This window comes from Lissotriton vulgaris, chromosome 6, assembly GCF_964263255.1.
Source record: "Lissotriton vulgaris chromosome 6, aLisVul1.2, whole genome shotgun sequence".
NCBI classification, from domain to species: Eukaryota; Metazoa; Chordata; class Amphibia; order Caudata; family Salamandridae; genus Lissotriton; species Lissotriton vulgaris.
The window spans coordinates 1,517,249,334-1,517,275,630 of record NC_141694.1 but is presented as its reverse complement, the minus strand read 5'-3'; positions in this window follow the sequence as shown (position 1 = coordinate 1,517,275,630).

The window sequence follows — 26,297 nt, the reverse complement described above, 5'->3', positions numbered from 1 at the left end:
CAAGCAGCACTAAGAGTGCTGTTTGACCCTTGTCCAGAGCCATTCTGATATTATCAGTAATCTCGATAAGAGCTGATTCGGTACTATGTTTGGCCTCCAAACCGGACTGTGAGGTGTCTAGATGGTGAGAGGTTTCTATGAACTCGGACAGGTGTTTGCTGATATGTTTTTCAATGACCTTGGTCTGCAGGGTTGGTGTACGACTTAACTATTTAGAAAATAGTCCTGGAGTTGGTTCCAGCTTGCTCCAATTGATGTGCAATATGGATTTTGTGCGCATTTGTTATGTTTTTATGATAGGATGCTAAAGCGGTTTTGTAACTCGAGTTATCTTGTTCTCTGTGGGAGAGTCGCCATATCCGTTCTAATGTCTTGCACCAACTCTTTTCAGTGCGTAAGGCAGGGGTATACCAGTCTGAAGGAATGGATTTAGGGCAGTGGGTGAGTGGTTTTAATGGAACAGCCTCATCAAGGATGTTGGTAATGATGGAATTAAAATGAAATACTTGGTGTTCTACACCGTAGTTAAGAGTGTCTGTGTCCCAGGACAGAAAAGGAGAGATAAAGTGGTCGGCCCTGATTTTGTGCCAGGGTCTATACCATATGTCTGTGTAGGATATTGGAGTCGGGGAGGTATTAGGACTCATCAGATGAAAGTTAATCAGGGAGTAGTCAGACCAAATCAGAGGGAGTGTGTCCCCACATGAGATGTTCTGGGAATTAGAAAGGATGAGATCTAAGGTGTGGCCAGCTATATGGGAGGGTTCATTCTTAATTTTAAGGAGACCTGAAGAGGCCAGGTCCTTTAGGCAGACCACAGCGTCATGGTTGTAGACATGTAGACATCCTCACTATAAATGTTGAAAATCCCTAGAAGTAGGAAATTGCGGGTGGCAATTCTATGAGGAGAGTTAAATTCTAGTAGACGGCTATTGAAGTAATCTAGTGGGCCCGGGGGTCAGTACACAAGGGCCCCTTTCCAGCTACATTGGGGGTGGAGATCAAGCCTGAAAATGAGGCATTCAAATAGGTCAGTAGATAGCTGGTCAAGAATAGTAACAGATATAGAGTCCTTATGGATTAAGGGAACACCTCCGCTAGCTCGTTCCAGCCTACCAAGTCTTTGGATGTGTATAAAATCCAATATCTGGGTATTTATCGTTTAGAAGATCCCATATGTTGGTAGCATGTTTGAGGAGGGACCTAACATTAGCTAGAAGGCAGATTTTAATATTGTATGGGTCAAGGGTAGAACTATGGGGGTGTTAGTAGGAGAGTCGGTACCTATGTTGAAAGAAGCATCTGCAATAGATAAGTTAGCGGTGAAATTTAAGACAGGGGGAGTGGTGGCCTTATAATTGCATATTTTACATGAGAAAGGTGCTTCAGGTATACAGCCAGAATATGCCGAGAACCCACAATGGGTCGGTCTGATCCTGAGCAATATGTCTCTAGAAAATTAGTGCCTAAGTTTGATAGTAGGTAAGGTACCTGGGTATGAACTACCAGGAGTCCTGGCTCATGGCAACGAACAGGCGTGGACGGGTGCAGACAGGCTTTCCTTTGGCGCGCCATAGGCACGCTGCTTCACACGTCCGCTGCGCGAATTGAGATGCATATAGATAAGGCCTCCGAGTCAGCTGTCTGCTGACATCAGTGCTCCGCCTGCCCCTGTCTCCTCCCAAAGATGACAAACACCGCTTCTCCCTCCACAACAATCGGGCAAGCCCGTGGTGGACCGGGGAGAAAGCAGCAAGAGAACAGGTAGGGAAAAGTACTATATACAATTTAAAACAATATGCCAGGAAAAGGAAAACTAATCAATTTAAAAAGCGCCGCAGTTAGCGTTCCCGCACACCTGCAGTCTCGCGTCCCATTGCCTTCAATGGCAACACGTGCACGTTTGGTGATTCCCTTGCAGGAGCGAGCTTGACACCATATGTTTGTAATTAACTTACAAACACATGGTGCCCCTGGCTCGGTCCCGCATGGGAAACGCTTGTGTGCTCTCGCACTCCCCCACCCCTCCCACTTTTAGCGCGAAGCGCGCTCGCTTGTTTTTTTCCAAACAATGTCTTTGACTCAGGAGTCAGGGATAATTCCTGAGCCAGGAAGCACCTTTCCTAAGACATAAAATTCCTCATGCAGCCTTTTCCCCTTCAATGGATATCGGCGGCCTCCCCTTTCCAACACTGAAAGCACTGCCCTGTCGGGAGATGATTGCGGGGGGCAGAAAGCTCCACTCCCTGATACAGAACTCCTGAAGCAGTCTCTCCTCCTCCAGTTGACAACGGTGCCCTTCTTCATCCTGCATTGAAAGAACTATCCCTAGACCAAGAGAGGATGCCATGTTTCAGAGTGCCCAGAAAGTAAGCAGGGTGTACAAGTGGTCAGGGGCGGGCTCGCCCGAGGTTGTAGGTGCTATTGCTGAAGTAAACGGACAGTGACTATGCCGATAAAATCTCCCAGAGGAGACGTCAAGGTAAATATGGTATACCCCCAGTGAGAAGGATGCACATTTGACAGTAAAGAGCTTAAGATACCCCAGTATTAATCAGCTAAATAACGGTCAAGGAAATATGCAAGAAAAGCGTCAGGTGAGGTTGACTGCAAACTAGCAAGGGCCAGAGATTGTGGCCTCCGAGTTAGGAACATAGGTTTCTCCGTCACAGTCATTAGCGGCCCTGGGACCCCGTAGGGCAGTGCCAGGTACTGGAAAAACAAGTACCGCCTGCTTGTGGCTAGGCAAAAGGTGGAAATAATTGAGGAGGAGCTGAGTAAATCTGATGAAACCCATGGTCCGGCGGCATGCCTCCTAAAAACAGTCCACGGTATGGAGCTATATTTAATTCATGTATCCAATGCGAGGGATAGATTTGTTTTGGCAAGATTCAGGTTTAATCTGTTGTACCATCTTTTGGCCTCACCCAGCATATGGTGCCAATCCAGCACTTTGGTACCCCACTGTTGTGACAATATGTCTCCGCATTCCATTCCTGGAATCCCTGAATTTTATGCAAACTCGCCTGGCACTGGGGTTTGTTCAGCAGTTCTCTAATGAACATGTTTTATTTGCTGTATATTGTTACTTATGAGCTGCGTTGAAATTTTCTGGGATATGATTGCTGTTTCTTACAAGTTTTATGTTTTTTTTTGTTTTTAGCCACTCCATATGTATATGCTTTTATTTTAATCAATATATGTGTCATGCTATTACGCTCTTTTTATGGTTGCATCCACAATTGAATAAAGATTTATGAAATGAAATGCGTTGGGCAGTAGCTATCGCCTGTTGGGGACCGTTGGTGGAACCAGTGTTAATATATGGGGATACTGGGCATCCTATGAGAGAGTAGAGGATCTTGAAGCCCCCAATTCACATCGCAGTAATAAAAGCTTGGAGGAGGCAGCCAGGCCACCAACTGTAGCAGAGACACTTTTGAACAGCAAGGCTATGGAGTTTTTTCCGCTCTTTCTGAGTAAATTGAGTACCTTGAGGAGCATAAACATCCAGGCTTCAGAATTTGGTCCAGAGCAAGCTCACTTCACCCCCACAAACTCAGATACGCCATCAGGGCGAGGAGAGGTGGATAGGCGGTCCTCTAAGGGAAATCAGAGCTTGTTAATAGCAGAAGCACCAATGCATTAAAATCCGAGGTAGAACAGGACCCTGGCACAGCGATTAAAAGTGATTAAAATTCTGGTACCCTGCAATGGGTTTTATGTGAGATTTTGGGAGAAATAAAATCAATGAAGGCCAGTCAACGAATAATTGCTAAGCAAATGGAAAATCGCCTAGCCAGTCTGTAGGGGAAAATTACACAAGCTCTGGACAAAATGGAAGAAATGGAGGAACGCCTCCTAGATTGTGAGGATAAGCTGTCAATGGGCTCTGGGACTGTGCAGCAAATTGAAAACAAGGATGACTAAACACATATAAGGTCCCAAATGCGAAACCTATTGGCTATGCCAATGCTTGTTTTATTCATAAGTAAGGTCCTGTGAAGGCTGCCCAAGCCTTTACAGACCTCAAGGACCTGAGACCTGCTTTACTTGCCTTTCCTTCCATGAACTGTTAGTTTTATCTGCTACTTTCACCTACTTGTTGATTTCTATTTATAATGGATTGTGCTTATTTGTGTTTGTATCAGTTACTTCTCACTATACATTTGCTTGTTTACCAAACTGAGCTATTGATTGAGATAGGTGGAAGCCCTACTTGGGCAACAACCACAATCCTTGCCATGGTGAATCAAAAAAATCACTAAATTAACCCTCTAGTAGCTAGGCACAAAAGCAGTCAGTCTTAACTTATAGGAAATGTGTGAAGTTTTAATAAAGCACACAAACAGTAATTAAGTGAAAAAACAACACAATTAAAATTCTAAACCAATTTAGAAAAATGGAGTACATTTTAAAAATCCTAATAAGAAGAGTGGGAGATATAAAACTTTTCAGTTTTAGGTAAAAATAGAGCCTAGAATCACAAAGCGACACATGCAATACTCTGTTCATATTGGACCGATTAAAGCCAGTTCAGTACGACCAGGCTAGGGCGTGGGTCAGATATAGGGAACAGTTTATTCCCACTGAAGAGTTACCTTCTCAAGTCTGATGCCAAGAGTTCCAATTGTGCTGGAAGAGGCATCTCAGACGAGCGCTGCTGTAGTGCGAAGATTCAGTCATCACTGGAGCTTTGCATAGGTGGTCTATGCAGGCTATTGTTGCTGTAGCATAAATATAGGTCTCACATTTCTAGTTGTTGTATGCAGTTGCTGTTGGCATGAACAGCAGGTCTAACCGGAACTTCGCATAGGCGATTGCCTTGGGTGGCAGAGTTTCAGCACAAACGGGCCCGTTCATGGTCTAGAGGAGACCAAACGTCAGGATTCTCACTTTTGTCTTTGGAGGTCCAATATTTATACTTGGTGCCAACCTTTATGTGTGGGGACTCCCTGTCCTACTGGGAACACTAGTTCTGGAAAGCTCTTCCCCTTTCCCTGGTCAAGGCTCCATACTGTCTTAGGGGTGACAAAAGGCACGGCAGGCCCATGGTCAGGTTCTTTTGTGTAGCCAGGCAAAATGATTTTGCCATAGGCCTTCATGTGTTCTATATTGTGGCCATGCATCCTGGCTTGCTATGACTGTTTGACCATGTGGTCGGTGGCCATGTTGTGTAGCCAGCCAATGTGCTTTTGCCATAGGACTTCATGCGTATGTTTTTTGTGGCCGTGCCTTCTTGCTTGCTGTTTGACTATGTGGTCAGTGCCCATTTTGTGTAGGTAGCCAGTGTGCTTTTGCCAAAGGCCTGAATGTGTTCTTTGTTGTGGCCATGCCTCCTTGCAAACTGTTTGAATAAGTGGTCGGTGGACATTTTTCGAGCCAGCCAATGTGCATTTTCCATAGGCCTGCGTATGTTATTTGCCTCCTTGCTTGCTGTTTGCCAATGTGGTCAGTGGCCATTTTGTTTAGCCAACCAGTGTGCTTTGCCATAGGCCTGCATGTGTTCTTTGCTTTGGCCATGCCTCCTTGCTTACTGATGTTGGTTGACCATGTGGCCAGGGGCCATTTTGAGCAGCCTCTCTTATTGTCCAGTATTCAAAGGGAAATTAATAGGAGAGGACTATAACTTTTTGTATTTGTTCATTTGTTTTACCTTTCCCTGATATCAGTTTAAGATTATTATACTTGAGGATCATTGTAGTATATTATTATTAGCAGTGTTTTATATTATATATTTGTTTTGCATTTTTCATCTGCACCAACTTGCCTCCCAATGGGGTTCTCATAGTCCCCTAGTATCCTAGTACACCAGCAATTAATTTTTTGTTATTTATTATTTTTGCTCTTTTCTGTTTTCTTTCTTTTAATTTGTTCAAATTGTTTTTTTACATTTTCCCACATACACCAACCGCCAAAGGTGCACAGCCATGCAATAGCATTTGTTTTTTAGTATTAATATTCCATTTTACCCTAGACCCCCTCACCTGCCATAGGTGCTCACCAGCATTCATTTTTAAGCATTATTCGATGTTTTCCTGCACCTCACTGACTGTCTCAGGTGTTTCCTTTAAAATGCCAAGAAAGCAAACAGTTACATATGTATGTTGTCATCCTGATTGGAAATTAAATAATATATTCTGGTGGTGTGATTTGACTTCGGAATGCCCTGATGCTGTTAAATATTTAGGATAATAATGATAACTTAAGAAACCACACTAAATTATATTGTCTGTACTAATTCAAACTGCAACAATGTCACATTTCACTAAAGGTTTTTCTTGCTTGTTTGCTTTTAGGTGCACAAGATACATCACCCACAGTACTGCCAGACAGCTATATGAGTCCTCCAAACGCTTCTGCTTGTGCAGCTAAGTGGCACTGCCAACTGATACTTTCAAGATGGCCCGAAAGAAAGGTGCTGCCAAGGAAGGGGCCAGTGTGGAGGAGAAGAAGAGGCAGATTTCTACCACTGATATGTCGGACCAAAACCTTTTCAGGGTTTGGATTGCTGCCGCACTGGCCTCGGGGGAGTACGCTGAGAGCAGCACTCCTACATCAGCAGTACCACCCCAACCTAAGCCCAAGGTCATGTATCTCAATGAGGCAGTCATTGCAATCATATATACACCGACGAGCAGTGACAATGAATTGGATTCGTCTCTTTCGCAAAGTGTTACCCAATTGCTGCAGGAAAGTGGATAACAGCTACAGCTAGCAATAGATCTTTCTGAAGTAGAAGCAGAACAGAAGGTTGAGCTTCCTGCTGAGAAATAACCTTTTTACAATCATTTACTACCAGATTGCCAGCAAGAAAAAGGAAGTGTACTCCACCATCTTCTCCAAGTACCCCTTATGATAATCTGGACACTGATTGGACCCCGGATGAGTATGAGTCATGCCTTGAGAGGATCAGGAAAAGGAGAGTTTCTGAAAGTCTTACAATTAACTGGGAGGATGATGAGACAGTTATTGTGGAAGCTGGCCCAGAGGAGACCGTCATTACCCATATTCAATCTGCTCTAAGGGATGTGGCACCACCACCACCAGTGCCAGCTTATATATTTGTAAGGCCCTTGCTAAGACCTGCTTCTACCACTAGCTCAGTAGAAGTATGCTCTGTAGAGAGCCAATTGTCAACACACTTGCCTACCTCCAGTTCTTCAGGCATTGGCGGTGGCGCCAGTGGCCCACTGAAAAAGTACACCTCCCCAGTTTGGGGCTTCTTTATGGTTTGCAAGCAGGAGGGTAACATTGCAATATGCTCCATTTGCAATGCTAGTGTTCATCGAGGTAAGCTTGGTACACACTATGGTACTGGAGGCCAAGCAACCTATTTGAAAAAACATCACACTCTCCACTGTGAGACATACCTTAATCAACTTTCTGCACATGATGGTGGTCAAGGTGATGGGAGACGGGAATTGGCTCTGAAGCCTCTGATCACTTTGTGAGGTATAGGTGATGAGGAAGAACAGGATCACATCTTTATGCAAAGCAGCCCTGTCCACATCAGAATGCCAGTATCAGCATCAGCCTCAGCAAACTTGCAATGGCATAAGAGTTAGATGGAGACACATCAGCAGCATACAGTGACCGTCCCATGTAGACACACATTGATTCTACCACCTGCTGGTTCATTTTCTCTCTGTAATTCGCCTGCATCAGTGGCACCAGAAAGGAAAAAAATCCAGTTTAGTGTTATGGGCATGTTTAGGGGGCATGAGGGGCCCTGCAAATGCAATCATCCAGTGACACATTTCTACAATGGGAAGCTGGCTATAATGTTAGTGCTAGACCTCCATTCTGTCTGGAAGGAGTGGATTTTTTTAGCATTTGTTGCGGCCTTCTGTCTGAAATGGAAGATTCCCAGCAATACCTTCATTGTCAGAGTGGCTGTTTCAATGCTCCATCACAATGTGCTGGAATTGGTTGGGAAAGCTTTGGACCAGAGTGCTGTTCAGACTATCCATCTGCTGAAAGACATGTGAACTAGTTGTCAAGCCACTGATTACATGTGCATCACTGCACACTTGATCTCTTTTGTGGGGGGTAGGCAACAGGAATCTCTAGGTCTCAGCACTGAAGAATAATTTAAGGGCTTTCGGCAGCATGCAACAGTAGTCATGTTAGCCTGAAGAAATGTCATACTACTGCAAACATCTTGGGAGAATTTATCAGCAAGGTGTTTGAATAGCTATGACACAAGTGTCTCAGAATTTGATTTGCTGGCACTGACAATTACAGCAACATAGTTAAGGCCATTGCAGAGGGTGGCTATTTCAGGGTTCTGTATTTAGTGCATTGCATCAACCTCATTGTGCAGGACTCTCTTAAAAAAGAAGACCTGGTCAGCAACTTACTGACCATCTGTAGAAGAATTTGCACTCATTTCATCCATTCTTGTAAAGCCTGGAAGCAGTTAAGGACCATCCAGCATGCTCATAGAGTATCTGCTAAGACCCTCACACAAGAGGTTCCAACACGTTGGAACTCAATCTATTATATGTTGCAACATTACAAACCAATCAATGTGAATGTCATGCAAAGAGGAGGGGATGTAACTAAAAGCATTACCATTGGAATGGAGAAATGAAAAATAGTCAAATTCCTGACGGAGAGGGTACTTACTTTTGAGGTTTTCTGTTCGGAAGTCAGCAAGGAGGACAGAGTGAAGGGCCAAGCTATCCCATTGTTGTATTTGCTAAAGGACCAGCTAAAAAGCTTGTCTGAGAGGCTTGCAGCTTGGAACGATGAAAATGAAGATGTGTATAGCTTGGTTCAGAGCTTAGTCCTTCTCTTGATGGAGAATTCAAGGCTGCAAAGAGACATCGTAGCATCCAAAGAGCACACCCGTGCCGCAACACTGGATCCACGTTATACCAAAATACTGTCCACTTTCAATCCTTTTTCAGAAGGGGTTGTTTCAGAATACAAGATGTGGATTATTAAGCAATCCTGAGTCCTGGAAGAAGATTGGCTGGAGCATAGAGTCCCACTCGTGGAAAGAGGTGCTGGGCGACTGGCTTCAACTTCCAGTTAGGGCAGTCCTGTTGTCTCACAGCAGCCAATACCAGCAATAAGAACACCAGCAGCAGCAACAACAGGAACACATGAATTGGCACCAATCTCTACATTGACTTGTTAGCAATTGGCAGGGCTTACATCCAATGCAGAGGTAGAGGCAAAAAAGGTTAAGCAAGTAGCAGCAACATTGACCCTTGAAAGAATGTTCCATGAAAATCTGGATGACCAAAGAGAGTTTTATGTGAATCAAAACCCATTGGTATATTGGTATGCGAAGATGCTCCAATGGCCACAGTTGGCTGACAATTGTCAGCATGCTGGCAATAAAGTATTTGGCCTATCCAGTGCTCAGTGTGTCTCCTGAGTGCATGTTTAGTGCAGCTGGTGTAGTCATAACATGGAGAAGGACCAGTCTCTCACCTCAAAATGTGGAGAGATTGACCATGATAAAAATGAACTTTACACCACAGACTTGGACAATTCCTGAAATACTACAGGATATGGGTGATTTGTCATACTCAGATCATAGTGTGTTAGCTGACCAACTTCTAGGTGAACCACCTTAGTTTGAGGATGGGCTCTACTACCCTTACTGAGTTGGCAACTGTAGAACGTTATCGCCGAACTGCTCTTTCAAAATGTATATAGCTAGGGGAACATTATGTATTTTGTTTGGTTTGTGTCTGACTGACTTATGCAGCCCCACCATTTTAGGGACATGTATGGCCAGATTGGAATTGGAGCAGTGTGTAGTGAAGAAGCCTCCCCCCATTTCCTTCAAGGGCATTGGAGAGACAATGCCTGCCTCCATCCCATGCCTATCCTTTTTATAATCCCTAGCAGGACTGTCCCAGAATATTTGATTTACAAGACAGCCCAATGTGTGTTGCATGCATCGAAGACAATCGAAAATTGTGTACCACCATGCTTGGATAGGAACAGGTAAATCTATTGCCCCAATGAGTGATACATTTTTGAGTGATGATTCATGTGGTGGCAGACATTGAGAGAGGTTGTTTAACTCTAATTTGTAAGTTTCATTGTAATGATTTGAAAAGTTTGTGGCCTGATGGCTAATCCTTTTTCCTGAGGGTTATTGGCCCTTCCCCTTTGACTCTTTGAGATATTTGCTTTGCGGGCCCACTTCTTTGTTTTATGATTCACAGTCCTCAAAGACCAAACCAGACCATTTAGGTAACAAGCACAAATCTACACAACAAGATTTGCTCATTGTGTTTTTTTTGTTCAACATCAACATCAGTGCACTATAGGTTGATCTCTATCATTTGGATCGATAATTGTGGCAGAGTTGGACAGATTCATTACTAAGAGTCAGGAGGATGATGGAAGGACTCAGGATCGGACTACCTCAACAAGAACCAGAAGAAGGAAATTATCAACTTTAGGGAAACCAACATGATGATCCCTCTAAGGGGCCTACTCAGCTCTATGGACTGGTCAGAGCCAGATGAGCGCAAATTTGAAACTCCTCTATTATGTGGTTGTGTGGTTGGGTGGGGGGGGCTGTTGTTATAAGTAACTGGAGATAGACACATGATGTCATATCATCATGTTATGAATACGCTTGGCTAAACGTTATGATGACAGTCTAGAGATTGACTAGCATGGTACATGTAGCCACTGCTCCTAGTGTGTTTGTAATTTGCCTGCACTTCTCATTTATTTTATTGCACAAGTCATGAAATGAATGTTTGCAGTAGACAATGCTCTTGCTCTGCCTCTGAGTCTTCTTGGTACACGACTCATGAAGTATACCTTCTCTCCTTCTCCTTGACTCTAAAATATCATTCCTGTTTTACAGTCCACAGGCCTACTCTTCTCCTGCACCAAAGCTGAAAGTGCCATAAAGTTCCTGATCACCTTACCGGGCCACGTCAGCCAAGCACCCAAGATTGACAGGCAATTTAAATGCACCCCCCAAGTTGTCAATACAGTATAATGTTTCTTTTAGGAATCATTTTTTAGAACTATGCATGTTGACTTCACTCCTCTATCATTTGTATTTTTCAAACCTAGATGAAAGAACATTTAGATATATAATGATAACTTGGGTCTCTGGAGCTGAAGGAATGTCTACAATGCATTTATCTCTATGGTGTCATACTCATTCGTTCAGTTCCTTCCACAGCAGATTGATGATGATGTGCTGTTCAACGCCCAAATGAATATTGTCATAGTGTAGTGTTTGTCTTTGTCAAACTGTCAAACCTTTCTCCAAATCCCCATTCCCATTCATTCATCAAACACCTAACCCTCTCCCCCAGGCTGTGTGATTTATTGAGGTGTGACTTAATTTACACCAAAAATGGTCCCCAGACTTGGACGGATGGATGTTGTGAGGTAAAAACATCTCACTGCAGAAACTTCTATTACCTAAGCAATTGCCCACACTCTCACATTTACCCACCCATACATAAAAGTGATCCATATTTTAGATATAAAAGAACATCATTCATCAACATCATCATTCAGGCCTTTTGTTGTGTTGTGTAAACACTTAACGTTGTCCAATTGTGACTCTAACTCCACTTCTCCTGACTCGAGGATTTCATCAATTTAGTTTTACTGAAGTACTAGCTCCCCATTGTTCAGAAGAAGTTACTATTGCTAGTTTTTGTTATCATATTAGATCTTCTTTGTTGTGTCATGTTGTTAGTCTGATCTCAGTCTTTCTAAAGTTATGATTTAAATAATATAACCCACTAACTCAATCTAGTTGCCTGTGATGGATAATACTGTGATTAATCCTACAGTTGCAGGTCACCTAGGTGGGAGTGAGACCTCACTTGTGATTCCTTCCCTGTTAGTGCGCTAGCCTGCTACTACTCCCATCACCATAAGATGGCACCTTGCCAAACCTTGCTGTTGGAAGGCTGAGAGAGGTTGCAGCCCTTGCTTCATCTATTTAGGTAAGAGAACTATGGGCATTGTAGGCAATATAGGCAATGCCAATCTTCTCCTAGTGGTCAATATAGTTGTAGAGGATAGTAGGACAAGGGCACTGTATAACTAACTGGTGTACACTTTTTAAAGCAGATTTAAAAAACAGTCTGCACTAAAAGGCTGCAGTGCAAAGTAAAACAATTCAAAAAGGATTTGAGGCATAAGTAAAATAAAATAATTAGTTATTACCGTCTAATGTTTGTTTAACAATAAAGCCCACCCCTTCTACCCACAACAGGCTCATCCCTCTCAACAAACAAATCACGCTATCCCCAACTAAATGTCCAAAGAAAAATTAAATGTCCAAACATTGATCCCAACTCCCTTTCCCATCATTTTCACCCACATTAAAAGTCCCTCCCACCAAAAAAATAAATTGAAAAAGAGATCAGAAGAGGGCATCCCCTACACAGTTCCTATAGCGTTCAAGGTTCTGGTTCATCTGAGCCATCCGTGATTCAATTGCCCCATAAGCTGGAGGAGGCAGTGCAGCAACTGGCAGTCTGAGCGGGAGGGGGTAACAGTAGTGGTTAGGGCCCCTAACAACTGGCATCGGCAATGGTGGCAATGCTGCCAGGAGCTGGAGGCTGTGGCGGGCTGGAAGAACTGGAACCCAGAGCAGCGGCAGATGTTTTGACCTGCTCCAGAACCACCAGTCAACGATATTCTTGCTGTATCATCTCTGCCACCACAGCCGGGTTGCTATCTCCTGCCGTGTCTGTGATGGTAGTGGACCAGGAAGAGTAGCTATATTGAGATAAAAAAAGAAAAGAAAAAATACAGATTGTTGAACATGCTCTGTGCAAACACTTGTTTAAAATAAATTGTGAGTCAGTAACAATATATTGCTGGTTTCCTAGGGCCATTGAAATTTGATGTGATTAGTAAAGTCACAGGGTCATTTGTTACCCACACATGTCTCACATAAAAAGCAGTGAACGGCTAAAAAGAATTAAGGCAGAATAACACCAGTTTAAAAAAAGACTGATTTTATTTTTTTCTCTTAAAGGCTTTCCTAGCAACAAATTAAACAGACACTTTGTATGGAACAATAAAAATAAATTACCTCTCATTATTGAGTAAGGCATTATGCACTATGGAGTGCAAATTGTTGTGCAAAATTAATGGGGGAATGCTAGCCAGTGCGTCGGGTACTTTGCTACTCTGTGCAGTCTGCAGCTGGGTTGGCTGTAATGGACAATTATCTTACATTAATTCAAATGGCCCTATGTAGGAAAGTAGGATCTGTTTCTTATGGTTACCCCCACTTTTTTGCTGATGTATCACTCTTTTGACTAGTCTGACTGGGATCCTGCTAATCAGGACCCCAGTTTATCTGTTTTCTCCCTTGAATTGTTATATGTGTACTTTAGGTACACTACAGATTGGATACTGAGGTATCCTAATCAGTCTTTAGTATATGGCACACCATGTACCCAGAGCATAGGTATCCCAGAGACCTCCCATGGGCTGCAGCATGCATTATGCCACCCTTGAGAGGCCATTCAAAATGATACTACAGGCCTGCCACAGCAGACTGTGTAAGATGGTGCTTGCACCACTTACTTAGATATAGGTTCAATATATCTATCTAAATCACTACGCCTAAACACCTATCAGTCACCCCTTTAGCAGGCCTTATCAATCCTGAAGGCAGGGTGCTGGCTTTTATGTGAGCGGGTGCCCCTGATTGAGCAGATCCCCTCTGCAGCCTTCGGAGATCATTCTCTGTGATGGTCTGTGATGCAGCCAGCCATAGATGCTTAAGTACATTATAACCTCGCTGTAAATGCTAACTTTAAAACTGCTGCTTGGAAATATGCTGTGTTTGGTGTGAAACACCTTGGAATCACACCTCTACACCAGTAATTTGTGGTTCCACCCTTCTAGAACCACTACTGTGGGTCACCGGTCTACCAGGTATCAGCTTTCTTGACCTGTGCAGCACAAAATGGATGCTGCCAGACACAGACATAATTATGCTGTCCTGCTGCTGAGCAAAGCTCGAGCAGAGAAAGGCATGACAATAGGCATCCTGTCAAAGGGAGCTGTGACCACCTCCCAGACAGGATTTAGTGTATTAGGGCTGGGTGGATGCATTCTGAGAGTGCCAGAAAGTCTGCACTGGGGGCACATTTGGTGTCCCTATGCATAGTCCAGCTCAAACCAGTTCTGGGAGCCATTGGCTCCTGCTCTGGTGCAAAACTGGACAAAGGACACAGGTGTAGCCACCCCTCTGTCCTCGCCCTCCCCTAGGACAGTCCACAGAATCCGTCCAACCCATTCCCATTGGTAAAAAGTGGATTACCTGACTACAGCCCTTTAGATTTTACCTGCACGAGATTCTGCTAAGAAGAAACCAAGTACTTCGACTGCCTGCACCACGATTGCACGACTGAAGAATCTCCCTTGGAGTAAAGGAGTTACTTCCCTGCAGCAGCAGGCACCTAAACACATCTGACCAGTTTGCTTCCACAGAGCTCCTGCGAACTCCAAAGATCTCAGCAACTGAGGTAGATCTGACCTCTCAGCGATTCTGAGACCAGTATCCCTCGTGGGGCCATGCAACCCAAACCCCTGTACACCGTGTACATTTGCAAGTGCATATGCTTTTTGGCAATCCCTGAGTCTGTGCATTGGACTCCTGACCCCGAGCAGTATTTGCACAGAAGATATCTGGCCTCCACTCACCGAGTGCTCTGTGGGCTGGTATTTTGCACACTCGCTTGCAGTCTCCTCGTGATCCCTGGTCTGTTGGCCCGTGGGTCCTGGCGAGGGCCACCATGTTTGTTCTTGGGCTTTCCTGGTTGCTCCAGACGTCCCCTGCCTCTCCATTGTTTGCAGAGTCCCTGGACCTTGCTGGTCCACACCGTAACCTGTTTCCTCTGACCGTGTGGGCTGCAGTTGCCATGGATAGTTGGTGCTCTAGCTAGACATCGACCCCTCAGCACTCGACATCCTTCGTGAGACAGCTGACCTCTGGATCCTGGTTGTCCTCGACGTGTCCTTGTCCCCTTGACTGCAGATTCAAGCATCCCTTCTTCACACCTGAAGCACCCGACATCGGTGGGCATTCGACTACTGGGCCCCTGGTAATTTGCCATGGCCCAGTCTCTGTCCTCTCTGCTTTCAGGTTCATCTCACCTCGAATCCAGGCTTGGATTCCACTGGAAACTCTTCGCCTTCCTGGCAGCAGTACTTCTTTGCAGCTCTCCATTGAAAATGACGAAGGTTTTCGACACCAATTGACACCTATGCACCCGGCTCCTCTGAAATAGGTAACACGTTTACTTCGGTACTCACTTGTGGGTTAGCTCTAGAACCTCCTATGTTCCAAAGGGTTTTTTGAAGTCCCCGTAGAAGTGTCCTTAAACTTTAACTTTCCAACCGCGACTTTCCCATAGCGTTGTACGGAGCACGCAGTCGTGTTTCCTCACTGCACCCATCCTCCATGGTCCCCCTGTGTCATTCATCTGAGTGGTTCCTTGGGGTCCCAACGATTCTACATGCTCTAGGCACGATGTCTATTGAAGTCGTGATTGTTATACCAATTTTCTCAGTACATAGTTCAGTCTCCCCCTGGAGCCTGCTGTGTATTTTGCTACTTATGAATGCTCTATCTTTACAAAATTGTGCGCTCTATGTTCTAATCTCATGTAGAGATTAGTAGAGATAGTTATATTAATAAATACATATTTGTATATAACTACTGTGGTAAAACAAGCTGCTTTACATTCCTTCAAGATTAAGGCTGAAGGCTCCTCTCCATAGCTACCACTAGGATTGCTTTCAATAAGGTTATCTTTGACCTCATACATCATAAGGTTCATGTGACCTGGTACAAGGTGCCCACTTTAATTAGTGGACAGCATATACCAAACCACCTTCTCCCACCCTGCTCTTATCCAAATGCCTTTTTTATTCTACCCTGACTTCATAGATGGAGATGAATAATAAATAAGCTAATACAGTGCAGATAAGTATACAGTGGGAAAAACGATGCACTGCACTACAGGGAAAGGAACGGGATATATAGATTGTATTCAGCACGTTCGTCACAGAGTATCCCATCCACAAATCTTGAAATCAGGCATTTAGTCCCACTTTTCTTCATGGCCTCGCTGTCCCCTACAAATTATTTCTAACAAATTAATTCACTTGGTAGTAAGGAAAGAAAACCTAGCTTACTTTACTGCAGGGTAACTTAGAGGGGTAGGTAGGGCTTTTTCTATGTAAAGTGGGGTGCCACTGATTATCTTCATATCCCTAAGCTTTTGCTTATTCAGTCCCGTGGTTGACGAAAGTTGAAAGGCAAAAATTTGAACAGGTGTAAATCTGTTGTGGAAACCATGAAATGTATCTTTACATGGCCATAAAAATGTGGCACATTCAAAAAATTGATTTCTCAATTTTTTGATAGGCTGGGACAGAACTTAGGAAAGAATAAATGAGAGAAGTACTAGGAGGCGACTCAGTGGGTGTAGGGAAACACACATTGTTTTTGGTTTGCAATGCATTGACAACTTTATAAATGCCGCGTTAACTGAAGCAGAAGCACATTTCACAGCCATCACTGCAGTCACAAACTGAACCATGTTGCACGTTAGGTCATGGGTTGTGAAATGCCATGGGCAGGGAGGGAGGTGATGAATGAGTATGGGTGGGATGCATATCTGCCTCACTTAACAAATACAGTGATTCAATAACAATTTAACTACACCCCACTTTGAACCATAGCTTTGATAAAACTAAGCAAGCAAAGTAGTTTAGAATGCTCCTCTCCAGAAGAGATCAATTGTTTCTTCATCCAAGCAATTATTCATTCATTCTTTCATTGTTACACTCACCCTGTGATAGCCATAAAAATGTCAAATCCACCCATATATCTATCTGTTCAGTATCCATCCTTTCAACCTTCTTTTCACTGGTCCAACCATGTATCCACCCACGTATCCTTTCACGCCCCCACTCATCATTTCACTCATATACCATTTCACCCATCCTTTCTTTTAACCTTCACTTCTTTCTCATTTCCATCATCCCATAATTTTTAGTGTTCATTATGAGTGTTGTCTGCTAAGTTGCAGATAGAAGAGGCCAAAAGAACGCAACCACTCCTGTAGCTATAGGGGTTCCACGAGTCATGAAGCCCTTGCAGTGAGTATAATAGCGATAGTCAATAAGCAAGCAATGCAACTTACCACCACCAGTCCTTGCTTCTGTGCCTCCCCCTTCAACTGCATCCGTGCCTGCAGCAGAGCTGGCTATGGCTCCGGCACTGGTGGCCTATGTGGCTAAAAATAATATTACATACTATTAGATGGCAGATATGCCTTCCCCTATTTTTTTGTTACCAAAAACAACCACAATACATTACTACAGTTCAGTTAGCAGTATCTTCTATCAAAAATATCACTTTAGGCATTTGTTTGGTGGACAATGTAAGCAAAGCCAGGTAGTCAAGCCAACCATAACTTTTCGTAATGTAGGGGCAGAGCTATAGCCTATGATGATGACTCCAACGTAGTGAAGCATGATGAAGGGTTGGAATAATGGTCAATGAAGGACATATGGTGTTGGTTTGTAAATGCAATGGTATACTTTCCTGCCATGCTGCACTGTCATGGAAACTACTAGCACAACATTGTGGTGGGGGGGGGGGGTCCACCATGACCTAGGCCATTCTCTTGTTAACTGTTAGAGCATGAGCAAGAAAAAGAAAGCATTCTCAACAAACAAATAAAACTAGCTTACTTGGGCCTGCAATCTTCACAGTAGAGCACCAAACACCTATTTTTAGTTGTACACTACCTAAGGTTATATAGGGGAGAAGTATATTGTACTAACAAAGCAGAAGAAAGCTACAGACTAGTACAGACAGGAGAAAGTCAGCTGCAAAAACATGAAATATGGAAAAAAGGATAATGTAGTGATAACAAGAATTAAACAAAAATTCAATAGGGGAGTTGTAAAAAATGAGACATTATGAAAAAAAATAAACACAGAGGTAAAAGTTTGGGAAATAACAAAAATAATAATAACAGGACTTACTCGAATAGGCAGGCCCATAAGCCGCAGCGCGGGTGGTGGCATTCCAAACGGCACCTGGACTCTCCTCTGATGAACTAGCCTCCCCCTTTTTCTTATTCTTGGATGGTGCTGTGTGAAATAAATAAGATTAAAAAAAGAAAGATTAGAGGTACAGTTAATTTCCACAAAAATACTTTGGCAGGCAAATGTAGCAAAATTGTACTTTTCTAAATCAGATCACCTATATTGCAATATCGACTATTGAGTTGGCCATACGAGACATAATCCCTATTCCAAATTTCCTAAACAAAAACTGCATTTGAAACTAATGCATTGCAACTAATGATCTTTGATTCTATTCTCATGTTCATTTCTCAACTCACTTGATGGGCTAACTAAGTCTCCCTTTTGTGCAATGCATAGTTGCATACTGCACATCACTGTGAGATTGCCTGGGATTGAACAAGCTACATAAAGAAAGTCACAGAGAACGCTAACTCACTAACATCACTATCTTGGTAGCAGGAGGACAGACGAGGATATAATAGCTTCTTAAATAATCAGTCAAAGCGAGAGTCGTCGAGTACGATTAGGTAGCGCCCACCACCTCGTTAGCTCAAAATGGACACAATAATATTCTTAACGTAAACTTAACTAACCTCTGAGTATGAGCTGCATGATATTCAGCACAAACAATGTTTGCAAAACACAGTCACAACAAATAATAATATTCATCAAGCCTGCAATCTCATTGCTTAGTAGGTCAAGCAGGTCCTGCTGGCAGTCAATAATATCAGCCCAGCGGTGCATCAGCTGCTGGACGTGAGTGGTGTGGCGCACATACCGGTGCACCATCCCCAACTCAGCTGATGCTCCAGTGGGGGTAACCTCACTCAGCCCATCCCTCATACATGGAGGGGAGGTGGCGCTGCAGATAAAAAACAAGTGCTGCCAATTACACCTCACAAAATATAGCACAGGCAGCACCTCTTGGCATTACCGAGGACTGTAAGGTGTGCAGCTAGCTTTGGCACTGGAGCAACTGCTCCCTCTTTTGCCCTCGTCAGCCATGGCACTGGTTGGGCTGAAAAAATATGGAAGAAACAAGAAAAGGAAGGAAGAAAGGGAGAAATAACGAAGTAAAGGTAACATTTTAAAAAGTTCAAAAAAAAGTCATAAAAAAACAATAAAAATGACAAAAACGTTAAGTATACAAACAAGAAGACACATACTGAAACAAAAAGAACAGAATGAGGCATGAATGATTTGGATGGGTGAGGGTTGAAAAGATTAAAGGAGGATAAAAAAAACATGCCCTGCACCATGCACAAAGCCGAAAACAAAATAGTCACGCGCAGTTTCCAGTGCGGGAACGTGCTTCAGACGGTCCAGAACGTAAAACGTCTCGTGAACGGGTGTGCCAAGCAGCTCCGCCCACTCATGGAATTCTGCAGGGTAAAGTGGAGTTTATGGGGCGCTTCAGGGAATATCGCATAGCAGAACTCGGCGAGCTTTGCCCAGGCCTCTCTGTAACTGGTTGCCATGCCAGACTTTTCGGCTAAAACCAGGCTATATTCCTATGAATGTATGATATTCACGGAAGCTCTGCATGTAGTTACGTATTTTTGCATTTATCATCGCATAGCACAACTCAGCAAGCTCTACCCAGGCCTCTCTGTAAGAGGTTGGTTGCCATGCCAGACTTTTCTGCTCTACCCAGTTTATATTCCTTGAATGTAAAATATTCAAGGAAACTCTGCATGTATTTACGTATTTTTACATTTATCATCAGCTTCCCTTAAAAGTCACCGTGATGTCCTTCGGGGTGGGGATCATGCTCTGAAAATAAATGAGTAAGTAATTACATGTTTAAAGGGATGAGGCGGTACGGTTGGAATTAGGGCTTGTATGTGTTGTCAGATAACGTGCAACATTTTAAATGGATTTTTCGAAGATCTTTAGAATTAAGCATGGAGAAAAAATACCGGACCAAGATTCGAATAATGAAAAAACATTTAAGAAACAGTGCAAGAGTGATCTAATTTAGAAATAAATGTTCGTATCTCGATAGTTTGGAATGAATGTATGTCACGGGAGTCCCAAACTACGTTTGTGACGTGTGGATTTACAGATGGCATTTTGACCTCGTTATTTGAGGTCTGTAGACGAGCCCCGCCTCATCTTTTAAAAAAGCGATGAAAAATGCTTTCTCTTGCCCGAAAGGCACTGCACATGCCTAACTCTTTCAACACACGCATAAACTGACCTGTGCAAGGGAGAAAAGAACTTAATTTTTTTTTTAACTTTGTCGCACGAGCACATTATGGGAATAACAATTTACCCTGATTGCTTAAACTCAACATGAACCACAGGGATTGTTAAAGCGATGTGTCATAATTAGGTCAGACTATTCAGGGGCCGAGGCTGAAGGATCCATTTACTGAGAGTATGAGTGACTGTTAATAATCTAATTTAGTACTTTTAGTGCAAATAAAAATGTCAGACAGAAGCCCTTGACCCGGCTTGCTTTTTAGATTGATGGTAATGCTATCTCCCATCAAGCTGCTCTCACGTTACCCATTAGACTTCCCAAATAACCCGTTGCACAGCCTGAGTAGCGCGCTCAGCTAGGGAAGAGAATAACATCAAAACTTCCTATGTTAAAGAAATGGCTTTATGTGAGTCCTTGATGAATGAGTTGCAGTGCAGCCTAAGGCAGCACGAGAGCAGCCGGTTCAGAGCCTCTGATAACCCTGGCTTGGGTGGGATACATTTCCTGTGGTAACATATGCAGGCTTTGATGTTTGATCTGCCCTTGCTCCAAGGGCTTGTGAAGCAAGATAGGACTTTGCAATTATGTACAAGGTAATGCATCCTAATTTTGCACATTAGCTTGGATAGGCATGGCTTTAGTTTTACCGAAGTCATCAGAAAAGTTTAGAAGCAAAACGAACATTGACATTGAAAGAGGCTAATCTTTTCAAATTGCTAAAATATTTTTTTAGACGGAGATTGTCGGTTTGCCTAAAATTCAATCTGCATCGTAAATGTTTATTTAAGGTTTCATTTCCTGTGGAAAGCAAGGCACATCTTCCCTTTGTGACCATTTGAAAAGTTTAGTCCTCTTGCCATAAGTGTGTGCTTGCTGGATGTAGTTGACATTTGTTTTGCATAAATAAACAAAGTGGAATCCACTCAAAGTGATAGTGATCCCTAGAGTGATGGGGAACACACAGTGTTGTTTAAATGCCCCTCACACACCAACAGGCCCCTTGGTGTCATGCTTCATCATCGGGGCCTTCGCACCCCTCTACGGGATGCGGCGTGCTACGACTCGCGGATACGCAGGAGCACTTGAAGTGAACTATGTGTGGGGGGTGTGTGTTTTAACAAAAGTGTGAGTGAGGTGAGGTGAAAAGGTGAGTGGTTAAAAAATACCTGGCGCGTGGGAGAAAAAAAACTTTATTAAATCCCCGGCTGGTATTATTAAAATAAAAGTGCAGGGCATGGTTTTAGAAAGATACGTGTTAGGGTATCAAACCACTGTATTAAAAGTCAACATGTTTCGGAGGTCAAAGCCCCCTTCTTCAGGACAAGGGTTATTGCACTTACCCTCCCCTTACTCACATGTAAAATGTAAAAGTGAAAATTAAAATTACCACAATGTGTAATGTACCTCACAATGTTAAATGTTAGTGAGTGTCGTTGCGCCCAATTGGCGTAAGAACCTGTGGAGACAAAAATCATAGATAAACATACAAGCCTAAATATCACAGGTTGAAGGAGAAGATCCATGCTTCTCTGAAAAAACATCAGGTAAAACCCAAAAAATAATTGGAACCTGGAAAGGAAAAAAAGACAAAAGGACACTACAAACATATATACACGCAACACCAACATTGCTCTCTGCTCAGGTGTAAGGAGAGCACAACAGAAAGGAATACAAATCTTACTTAAAGTTCCCAAATACAGGACTTCATGAGCCTTTAGCGTATATTGGGGAATCCTTCCTTTCTAATCAGAAAACCTAGGAGATCAATATCATGGGTTCAGTAAGAGAACCTTGTCATCAGAGCGCCACAAGTACAGTGTAAAACTGCTTCTCTCTGTGGTCTATAACTCACGGTTACTGCAACAGCTAATCGCCTGCCTTCCCTCAACGCGGCTCCGATGAAGTGAGCTGCAAGGGAATCGAGGCCCTTATATATGTTGTGCCTGTGGTTAATTAGCGAAGGTTAATTGAATAATGCAACCCGGTAAATGCCCAAATACGGAGAGAATAACCTCCGCACGTCCGGTAATGCGCTATCGCCCTCCGCTACTCCGACGCGCATGCGCACTACCGCTACGGAGAGACGCATGCGCGGCAGACGTGGCTAATGCGCATGCGTCAACGGAGACACTCCGCAGAAACACGGAGCACTCGGTATTGCTTGTAAAACGCCTGCAGATAAATGGCGCTTTTGGGTTAAAAAGCACCGGTGACACAGAAGGATAGTATGGGCTAATAAGGCAAGGCATTAAGATAATTAGATGGCCAAGCAAAGTAAGCAACTAATACTGCAGTGGTGAATCAAGTTATTTACAGAGATGTATTTGGGTCTGTAAATACAAGGACTGCTTTTACGTGTGGACTTAACATTTGGTAATTCTTTTAAGGAGAATGTTGAGAAGAGGGGAAACTCTTGGAACTGGATCCCTAAGGGGTACATCCTCAATCAGCCATATGAACCCAGCAAAAAACATTTGTTGTATGCAACCACATGTATACATCAACAAAATTATGATGGATAGTCAGATAGAGTGTTTTATCTGAGAAGGTTCCATGGAATGGAATCATTCAGCCCAGTGGTGTCCGTTCCCAACCGAAACACCCACCGTTGTTCTTTTTCTAGGAGACCTATCTCTGAGGGCAGTTGTTCGATTATTGTCCACTGTAGCTCATTCACACAGTGTTGTTGTTCAATATAATGGGTTGACATCTTAGTCGTTAGTTTCTTGCACCTGATGTTGCTTTTGTGTTCGTTTAACCTGACCCTGACAGGTCTGGTGGTCATACCCACATATTCCTTTCCACAAGGGCAGGTAATTAGATAGACTACATTTTTACTGTTGCAGTTCGTAAATGCACGTTGTTCCCATGTTGTCCCATTGGTAAAAGTTAGATTCTGGCTCTTTTTCGTGAGGTGGCAGTTATTACAATTGCCACATGGGTAGTGCCCATGTATGCCTTGTAACCTCGTCTGATCCTTGGCAGGAGGAGGTGGTCTAGTATGAACTAGTATGTCTCTTAAGTTCCTACCCCTTCTGTGTGCAAAGAGAGGTTTCTCCAAAGTTAAGCCACCACTCGTTAGAGTGCGCCAATGTTTGTGGACCAATTTTGTCACTTGGTTGCTGACCGGACTGTATGTGGTAACGCAAACCGTCCTGTTTGCGGCATCCTCCCTACGTGGATTGTCCTCCAGAAGGGCATCCCGGTTATTATTTCGTGCTCTGGTAAAGGCTTTCTTGATCACAGTTTCCGGGTATTTCCTCTGTCTTAGTTTTGCACTAAGATCTTTGGCCTGAGTTTTGTATCTGGCCACATCAGTACAGTTCCGCCGGAGGCGTAGGAACTGTCCATAAGGAAGGTTCTCTCTCAGATGACGAGGATGAAAGCTGTCAAATCTGAGGAGACAGTTCCTTGCCGTAGGTTTGAAATGTGTTTCTGTTTTTAACATGCCGGCTTCGTAATAGATATTCAAATCTAGGAAGACCATGTTGGTATTAGATGCCTGGTGAGTGAATTTCAAAAAGGCATTTTGATTGTTAAGCCAGTCGATGAATTCAGTTATCATGGTTGCATCTCCATCCCAGATGACCAGGATATCATCAATGTACCTTCGCCAGGTGCGAATCCTCGCCCTGTATGGATTGTCTTGGTGCAGGATTTTCGTGGATTCCAAATGATGGACATACAGTCCAGCCAGACTCGGGGCAAAAGTGCTGCCCATGCTGGTCCCATGCTTCTGCCAGAAAAGAGTGCCCTCATATTCGAAAAAGTTTTTCGTAAGTGCCAGAGAAATGCACTCCATCACTACATTCCGTGGAGTGTGGTATTCCCAATTCGTAGAATGCAGTACCTAACGGAAGATCCCACTGAATCTTTGAGAGTCCAGATAGGTGGTATGGTGGAAGAGGCACTTACACATGACTGGATTACAAAAAAGGAGTCCGAATTCCTCACACAGAGGAACCCGCGCATTCCTTACTTCTACACCATTCCTAAGGTGCACAAGAACCTGGAGAACCCCCCTGGTCGCCCCATAGTTTCCGGAATCTCATCCATCCTGGAACCTTTATCCAAGTTTGCGGATGCTTTCTTGAGGCCACTTGTACAGGCTACTGACACTTATCTACGGGACACCAAAGCAGTACTACAATTGTTGAATAATCAAACCTTTGATCCTACTTCACAAATGTTGCTAAGCTTGGATGTGGAGAGCCTCTATACGAGTCTCCCCCACGATGAAACCATCCAAATCATTGAGGAGGTACTGCATTCTACGAATTGGGAATACCACACTCCACGGAATGTAGTGATGGAGTGCATTTCTCTGGCACTTACGAAAAACTTTTTCGAATATGAGGGCACTCTTTTCTGGCAGAAGCATGGGACCAGCATGGGCAGCACTTTTGCCCCGAGTCTGGCTGGACTGTATGTCCATCATTTGGAATCCACGAAAATCCTGCACCAAGACAATCCATACAGGGCGAGGATTCGCACCTGGCGAAGGTACATTGATGATATCCTGGTCATCTGGGATGGAGATGCAACCATGATAACTGAATTCATCGACTGGCTTAACAATCAAAATGCCTTTTTGAAATTCACTCACCAGGCATCTAATACCAACATGGTCTTCCTAGATTTGAATATCTATTACGAAGCCGGCATGTTAAAAACGGAAACACATTTCAAACCTACGGCAAGGAACTGTCTCCTCAGATTTGACAGCTTTCATCCTCGTCATCTGAGAGAGAACCTTCCTTATGGACAGTTCCTACGCCTCCGGCGGAACTGTACTGATGTGGCCATATACAAAACTCAGGCCAAGGATCTTAGTGCAAAACTAAGACAGAGGAAATACCCGGAAACTGTGATCAAGAAAGCCTTTACCAGAGCACGAAATAATAACCGGGATGCCCTTCTGGAGGACAATCCACGTAGGGAGGATGCCGCAAACAGGACGGTTTGCGTTACCACATACAGTCCGGTCAGCAACCAAGTGACAAAATTGGTCCACAAACATTGGCGCACTCTAACGAGTGGTGGCTTAACTTTGGAGAAACCTCTCTTTGCACACAGAAGGGGTAGGAACTTAAGAGACATACTAGTTCATACTAGACCACCTCCTCCTGCCAAGGATCAGACGAGGTTACAAGGCATACATGGGCACTACCCATGTGGCAATTGTAATAACTGCCACCTCACGAAAAAGAGCCAGAATCTAACTTTTACCAATGGGACAACATGGGAACAACGTGCATTTACGAACTGCAACAGTAAAAATGTAGTCTATCTAATTACCTGCCCTTGTGGAAAGGAATATGTGGGTATGACCACCAGACCTGTCAGGGTCAGGTTAAACGAACACAAAAGCAACATCAGGTGCAAGAAACTAACGACTAAGATGTCAACCCATTATATTGAACAACAAACGTTGTGAATGAGCTACACTGGACAATAATCGAACAACTGCCCTCAGAGATAGGTCTCCTAGAAAAAGAACAACGGTGGGTGTTTCGGTTGGGAACGGACACCACTGGGCTGAATGATTCCATTCCATGGAACCTTCTCAGATAAAACACTCTATCTGACTATCCATCATAATTTTGTTAATGTATACATGTGGTTGCATACAACAAATGTTTTTTGCTGGGTTCATATGGCTGATTGAGGATGTACCCCTTAGGGATCCTGTTCCAAGAGTTTCCCCTCTTCTCAACATTCTCCTTAAAAGAATTACCAAATGTTAAGTCCACACGTAAAAGCAGTCCTTGTATTTACAGACCCAAATACATCTCTGTAAATAACTTGATTCACCACTGCAGTATTAGTTGCTTACTTTGCTTGGCCATCTAATTATCTTAATGCCTTGCCTTATTAGCCCATACTATCCTTCTGTGTCACCGGTGCTTTTTAACCCAAAAGCGCCATTTATCTGCAGGCGTTTTACAAGCAATACCGAGTGCTCCGTGTTTCTGCGGAGTGTCTCCGTTGACGCATGCGCATT